Source organism: Giraffa tippelskirchi, chromosome 8 (genome assembly GCF_054371585.1).
Source record: "Giraffa tippelskirchi isolate mGirTip1 chromosome 8, T2T-mGirTip1v1.2.pri, whole genome shotgun sequence".
Lineage (NCBI taxonomy): Eukaryota > Metazoa > Chordata > Mammalia > Artiodactyla > Giraffidae > Giraffa > Giraffa tippelskirchi.
Window position 1 is genome coordinate 15016926 of NC_137282.1, and position 8297 is coordinate 15025222.

General features: G+C 40.0%; 1 long non-coding RNA gene across 1 annotated transcript in view; it reads left to right on the forward strand.

Moving 5' to 3' along the window:
- The window catches only part of LOC145518652 (uncharacterized), a 51397-nt gene extending 45247 nt beyond the window's left edge, over positions 1–6150 (forward strand). The window contains exon 7 of the long non-coding RNA XR_014063082.1: positions 5448–6150. This is a non-coding gene — a long non-coding RNA (uncharacterized LOC145518652). The remainder of the gene's footprint in view (positions 1–5447) is intronic.
- The last annotated feature ends 2147 nt before the right edge of the window (positions 6151–8297 follow it).

The window sequence follows — 8297 nt, forward strand, 5'->3', positions numbered from 1 at the left end:
GCCCCTCTCTCACCATTTGCCAAATCACTGTGCTTTTTGAACAACTAGAGTGAGTAAATCTGAAGCAAAGATAAGGAAGGAAAATAGTTCTCAAAGGGTAAATTATAGCCTATAAAAGGGGAAGGAAAACTTGTCATCTTTCAACCTAACTTTCCTTGACAGAAGTAGCCTTTAAGAATTCCCTTTAAATGAGTTCTCGACTTCTGGCGGGCTTCTGACGATGCAGTTCCCTTTGTTTAGAAATGATTATTTAAGCTTCCCAGTTTAGCCTCACAGCACAGATTTCAGGGAATATTTTTTTATTTTCTGTGTTCTTTCTTTTTATCCCTGAGACAAATATTTCTGCCCAGTACAACATCAATTTCCAAAGAACTGAACTACCTCTGATAACGTGTTTATGACTTCCTTGATGCCTAAACTATTTATCATCACACACACACAGACCCACACGAAGAAGTCATATACCAATTAAAGAGTGTGTTTCACAGCACATTTCCTTTCAAATTCATGCATGACTTTGGGTGCAATATTTAAGTAGCAGCAATACAGCAAAAGATGGCTGATTTTTAGAAACTAGAAACCCACATACAGGCAGAGTCTCCTTCCCCCCCTCATTATCTTGCATGTGCGTGCTTTTAATTAAATATCCCCGGGTTTTGGTGATCCTGTAGATGTTTGACACAATACTCGTTCATTAGAAACGTTTTATACTTATCACATCTTAAAGATGGACTTATCAGCTCTTTCTTTCAAATGCGTGCCTCAGATTAATATGCATTGTGAGAGGACTTATTTGACAGGTTCAGAAGGGTTGAGCCGCAAGGAGATAACATTACGAATCCCCCTAGATTAGTAGAAAGAGGTAGAGTGGCTGTGCAAAGTCATAGTCAATAGTTCATTTTGAATGAGTACATGTGCTATTATCTCATGAGCACATAAAAGAAGCGGGAGAGCGATAAGAGCTGTATTTTCCACCTGCTGGCACATCGATGGGTTTGTTCTAATCCCCATATCTCTCCATGCCCTTCACGAGAGCTTATTCATTTAGCTCCGATGGGCCCACCAAACGTGGGCATTATCGGTGACTGCTAATGAGACAGCAATTCTCTCATTTCAGGCTCATAACAACCTCAGGTCACAGAATATCACAGAAGCCCCATTTCCTTTTATAAATTAATTTTTATTAGAGGATAGTTGATTTACAATGTTGTGTTAGTTTCTGCTGTACAGCAAAGTGAGTCAGTTATACATATATATATCTCCACTCTTCTTAAGATTCTTTTCCCATTTAGGCCATTATAGAGAATTGAGTAGCGTTCCCTGTTCTATACAGTGGGATTTTATTAGTTATCTATTTTCTATGTAGTAGTGAGTATACATCAATCCCTAATTCCCAATTTATCTCCCCCCTCCCCTTTCTCCCTTGGTAGCTGTAAGTTTGTTTTCTACATCTCTGACTCTGTTTTGTAAAGAAGTTCATTTGTGCCATTTTTTTAGATTCCACATATAAGCAATATCACATGGTATTTGTCTTTCTCTGTCTTACCTCACTCAGTATGACAGTCTCTAGATTCATCCAAGTGGCTGCAAATGGCAGTATTTCATTCCTTTTTATGGATGAGTAAGGCTATGGTTATTCCAGTGGTCATGTATGGATGTGAGAGCTGGAGTATAAAGAAAGCTGAACGCCAAAGAATTGATGCTTTTGAACTGTGGTGCTGGAGAAGACTCTCGAGAGTCCCTTGGACTGCAAGGAGATCCAACCAGTCCAACCTAAAGGAGATCAGTCCTGGGTGTTCATTGGAAGGACTGATGTTGAAGCTGAAACTCCAATCCTTTGGCCACATGATGCGAAGAGTTGACTCATTGGAAAAGACCCTGATGCTGGGAAAGATTGAGGGCAGGAGGAAAAGGGGACGACAGAGGATGAGATGGCTCGATGGACATGGGTTTGGGTGGACTCCGGGAGTTGGTGATGGACAAGGAGGCCTGGCATGCTGCAGTCCATGGGGTCACAAAGAGTTGGACACGACTGAGCGACTGAACTGAACTGAGCTGAATATTCCATTGTATATATGATGCCCCATTTCATTCATATTGGACAGGGGGCAAACCATTTTCCCTTTGGATCTGTGTTGTCTTTCTCCTTTGACATCTCCATCTGCCCCGGCTATAAACCTGTCTGTGTGATGGCAGCATTGCCAAGTAGAGCAAAGAGCTGAAGCGGCTTCCACCCAATCACACCTTGAGTGCTGTCCTCCTCTTCCTCTCCCACCCATGGTCTCTGGGCAGGGGACATCTTCTGAGTCCACCTCCCACCCACACCACCTTCCCACCATTGCTTCTTCAGGTGTCTACACTGTGCCCCACTGTGTTCAGAGACATTAGTGGAAGGGTTGAGGCAATGATATAAGAATAAAGCAGACAGTAATGACAGCCTTAGTCCTCTACAGCCACTCAGCATCCTTTGCAAAATTTTATTTTCCTCCAAAACATTCTGGCTTTGGTGCTTGCCAAAGAGAGATGCTTTTTTTTTTTTTTTGGTTTGGTTTGTTTTTATGAAAGTGTCAACGTAACAGAAATGTTTATAGGAACAGGAATGTGGTACATTTGGCCCTAGGGAAGGAAGAACATTGGCCACCTGCTGTATATACTTGATCTATAACTTTATGATGAATTTACTTTGATTTTAAATAGTTGATGGGACTGAAAGCAGGTTACCCCAAAATGTGCCATATTAGCATATTAATTATTTGTTATTTAAGGAACAGCCAGCTCAAAGAGAACGTTCTACCCACCTTTGTCCCCCTGAAGACAGGAATTAAACCCCCAAGTGAAAAGTACCCTCCTTGTACTGGGAAGTAGAAATAGATCCTATCACCAGAGTCAGAGAATTTAAAGCCCGGAAGGTTGCATGAACAAACCTTGTTACTTCTTCACTAACTTCACGAGTCTGCAAATTTATTATTATTTTATCTAAAAGGTATAAAAGCTGATAGCTTTGGTCATTTCTTTGGATCTCATATCTTTGTATATATAAAATTAAATTAAATCTTATGTCCTTCTGTTAATTTCTCTTTTAATACAGGGAGTGTCTAGACCAAGAACCTGGAAGGGTAGAGGGGAAATTATTTTTCTTTCTCTACAGGATCAGTGTTTCATCTTGATATTCACCCAGGTCTATTTCTAGATTGTGACTTCTACTATTAGTTTCCTTCATGTTCCATTTTTTTTTTCTCATTAAAAGAAAGCTATTTTTATGTAAATAAAGGAATGCCACCATCTACTTTTTGTCAACATGCTAAGATAATGAACATGAAGAGGTCAGAAAAAGAAAAGGAAGAAGTCTCCTATGAACCATTTCAAATGAGAAGTAGTTTCTTTTCTCCCTCAAATTTCTGGTTTCCGTTGACTTTTTATGGACATGTGAATTGTCTATCGTGATATGCTTGCATTGCAAATACAAAGACTGCCCTTGACTTGTCCTTGACATTTTGTTGACAAGATATGCTGAGGCCAGGTCCTTAGGACTCCTGCTGAGTAATTTTTATGTTTTCCAGAGAATACAAGGAGATCTTTGGAACTGAATGAGTTGTGTGTGTCCTGGGAGATCAAGTCATATGCAGGGTTTGTTTGAGCCCTTAATGGAAACAGTTGCATTCCAGTTGAGAGAACACTTCACTTCGATGAATGTCACAGAAACCCACAGGACTGATGAACAAGGTTTTCAGTATCAGAAAACTCCCCATGATGTGGAAAGAGAGGAGTCATAGAAGATGAGCAAGCAGACAGTATCAAAAGAACAAATGGAAAAAAACAAGAACAAATGATCCCATTTTGGAGAACAAGGGTGAGATGGAAAAAGTGCATGGGTACTTTTGACCCACCCTTATACACTGATATTCTCACTCAGCTCACTTTTGGGGGCAATGCCATCCATTCTCATGGCTCCTCTGTCACGGCCATTACCTAGCCATTGTCTGAACTGGAATGCACAAGGTTTTGTAGACATCTGGTCCTGTCCAAAACATCCTTAAGACATTTGGTCTACACCAAAGTCTTTGACATTTGGTCGTATCCAAATCCATTTGGCATGGACTAAATATGCTCATGGATGTTTTGGGTAGGACCAGTTTCAAGGACATTTTGGCAAGGACCAAATGACTGAAGGACAGGAGATGGAAGCAGAATCCCATCTTGAATGATGGGTAATGTGCAAATCGCCATACACTTGGAGAAGCAATCAGCAGTGGAAGCCATGGACAGCTTTCCTTAAACGAAAGTGTAAACATTTCAGTGGTATCCACTGCTATGTCAGTTATGACTTAAGAGTTAAAAGAGAAATAATGCCTACTTGACCATTTTATTTTTATTTTGAAAGTGAGTATGACGGCCCCTGTGACCACAAAATATCCAGATGGTTTCTCTAGCTCAGTCAAGAGACTTTCCATCATGGGAAAGAGGAAAGTTGACTGGAGAGTTGAGGAGACTATTACACAAAGATCCACCTGGGAAGAATTTATCCAGAAATGGCAGGTTGTGTGAAGATGATGTGAGATTGTCAGACACTTTTATGATCCTTCCCTTCAGTCTGGCTTATGTAGCTTTTGAAGGAGCACGCGGCCTGATAGGGAGGCAGCCTTGAAATCAATTGACAGAGCAGAGAAAACATTAATAGCATCTGCAGCCACAGGACACTCTGCTACAGTGAGATTTGTTGTAGGACAAAAATGACAGCTCTATAACAACATCTTATTGATATGGGCTTCCAGAGCATGGGCAGAAAAAAAAAAAGAATGGATTCTCTGGCAGAAAGTGTTTGCAACATGACTTAGGGGCTTTGATGAAACAAACTAGGCTACCATCAAGTACTACAAGAAGAAAAACAAAGATGCTGCAGCAGTGAAGAAAGACCACAGGGCAAATATCACACCTTGGAGTATGCATTGCATCTACACTTTTAGCAACAGAACACTGCAACCACAGCTTAGACTTCTGGTTTTACCATTTGAAGCATCAATAGATATCACATATAGGATGAATTTACAGAGACGATATAATAACAGCTTAATATGAGACAAAAAATCTATCTGATTGCACAGGTGGAATTCATAGAAACAAATGACACCCTCTTTTCATGTTGCTTATAATAAGTTTATAATGATATTAGCTAAAAAATCAATTTCAAAGTTATGGTCAAAATTCATTGATTTGTTATTTTTGAGTGTACAGACAGATTTTCAGTTGAATTGCTGAATTTATCTTAAGCCCCAAGTTCACACATCTTGAAATATTGATTTGATTGTTTGAAAAAGGGGAAACTTTATATAGCACCATCAGGTCAAACTACATAAGTCAATGCAGGGTAGTTTTTCTAACATGTTATAATCACTATTCAGAATAGCTTTGATTTGGTGCATTCCTGTATTTTTTTTTTTCGCCTCTAGGGACAGTTTGGATGCTAATCCAAATTTTTCAAGGAAGGAAATGAGGTGTCTGGTCTGGTAAAGAAAGTCGTTCATCAGAGTTACAATTCTTCCTGGTTGGGGATGTAAACGGAAACAACTAAATAGTCTAAGAAAGCTGATCATATGACATCCCTGGAAAAGATGTCATAACATGAGCGTAAACCATCATTCACTCTCCACTTCCCAGGACCTAAGTACTTCAAGGTTAGAGATAGCTAAATAGGTTCTAGTTTTATGAAAAGATGTAAAACATTAATGTTTCTTCTATTCTAATTCCTAATGATGCCTGTGTGATTACCTTCTTTGGAGAGAGGGAAAGAACTCATTAGGAAAAAAAGGTGGTATCTGATTCCACTTCTTTCTTGATTGTTCCTTCTTGAATTTGAAGGGTTTTTTTTTTCCCCCTTTCTGAATGCAGTTATATCCCATATGGACAGCTCTGAAGAGTGTTTCATTTTTAAACTAGGTTTCATTTTTGTGACATCACACTTATTGCTAAACCTTGTGCACTTCAGACAAGATAATTCTAGATACTATGGGAGACAAAAAGAATTATGAGATTTCCTTGACTATATTCAAGAAACTTGTTCTACAGTTCAAGAGAAAATATATATCATTCTTTTACCTCTTATTTTGGGGTTTTGACGTAAATAAAAATAAATGTAGCTTATGCACTCTAAAACAAGACACTCCAGTCTGTTATTTAGTATTGGGTGACCTTGGTCTCATGCCTTAGTTAAATGATGTACAATACGAGCTTCCCAGGTGGTGCTAGTGGTAAAGAAGCCACCTGCCAATGCAGGAGATGCAAGAGATGTAGGTTTGATCCCTGAGTTGGGAAGATCCCCTGGAAAAGGAAATGGCAACCCACTCTAGTATTCTTGCCTGGAGAATCCCATGAACAGAGGAGCCTGGTGGGCCACAGTCCATAGGGTTGCAAAGAGTCAGACACTACTGAAGCAACTTCACACACACACACAGACAGTAAAATATATGTCATAAGGTTTTGGTAAGTGTTAAATTACCAAATATACATCAAGCGATGAGAATGGCACTTACGGACATATTAAACATATGTTTATGTCCCTTTAAACATTATGATTCATTTGTTTATTCCTCATATATGTGTAAGTACCAGTGTGTGTTGAGCGTGTGAGAATGACTAACACAAGTTGCCCTCCCTTATGGAAATTGAAAGCTTGCGGAGACAGATTCAGTAAAAATACATGAACAAGGAAGTGTCGGGGTAGTGAGTGCCATGAAACAAGTGAGATAATGGGATCAAAAGAGATTGAGAGAAGACTTGCATTAGATTCACTGGGAAGCCCTCCCTGAGGAAGCGATATTTGGACTGAAACCCAAATGACAGACAAGCCAGCCGTGTGATCCGTATGTAAGGTAGGTACTCGAAAGGGTACCACTGAGATACTCAAAAGGGTATCACTCAAAAGGAAACCACTAAGGCCTGGCATGATTGGCTGAGATTTCATGGAGGAAGTGGGTTTCCTCCATGTTTAGAGGGATATTTAAAGTAGCTGAGACACCTTTCCTGCAGGCAGAGGAATTGCAACAAATATGAAGGTTCAGAGGTGGGAAACTCTAGACCCAAGGCATACCCAGTGGTCTCACTGTATCCCTCTGTCTTGAATGACTGGTGTGTGCAGAAGAGTAGGAGGTAAGGGGAGGAGACAAGTTGAACCAGATGGTAGGAGACACTTCACCTCAGAATCTTACTTATTTATTTGGCTGTGCTGGGTCTTCGTTGCAGCACAAGGGCTATTCTCTAGTTGTGGCAAGCAGGGACTACTTTCTAGCTGTGGTGCTTGGTCTTCTCACTGTGATGGTTTTTCTTGCTTTGGGACACGTTCTCCAGGGCACTCTGGCTGCAGTAGCTGTGGCTCCCAGCTCCAGAACACAGGCTCAGTAGCTGTCATGCATGGGCTTTGTTGCTCCACAGCATGTGGGATCTTCCTGGACCAGGGATTGAACCTGTGTCTCCTGTGTTTACTGGTGGATTCTTTACCACTGAGCTACCAGAGAAGCCCCTCAGAATCTTCTTAAAATGTCACTCTGTATAAAAATGGCCTGATGGATGGTTTCTGAGATGGAGAAAGAAATCATTCTATGACTGTGGTTAAGTTGATCCCCACCTCAGTGACTACCTCCCTGGAGTTAGGGGGATGGTGCTCTTGATAAATATTTATTAACTGAGTGATTGATGGCTTAATTGATTGGTTAGTTCATTTATTGCACATGCCCTGGAAAACTGCTGAATAAACTTTTAGGGAAAAAAAAAAGGAGGAATGATAGGTTACAGTAGTGATAATATTGGTGTAAAATTTTGGAGGTAAGAAAATAGAGGAAGAATTCAGTCCCCTATTAGTGTAGAAGTCATCCAAGATGACATGTCAAAGACGAATGAGTTGTCAAGCCCTGAATGACAAGTACACAGTAACAGGAAAACACTAAGGGGCACTTGATTTGAAGGGAAGAAGATAATGACACTCTTTTATATGTATGAACATCTGAAATGTGGATATACTTTGTGGTGTGCAATGTGATGGAAAATTTGTGTTGGTGAGTTGTCTCTAAATAATAGGAGAAACATGGAAATAAGGTTAGCAATAGAATCAAAATATATAGCTTTGTTTAATCAAATAAGTGGTTATTCGTCTCTCTTCATTTCTTTCATCTTCATAGATCTGTTATCCATTATCATGATTTTTAAAGTTATTGAATTTACTATTGGTGGCTCAGTGGTAAAGAATCCACCTGCAATGCAGGAGATGTGGGCTCGATCCCTGTGTTGGAAAGATCCCCTGGAGAAGG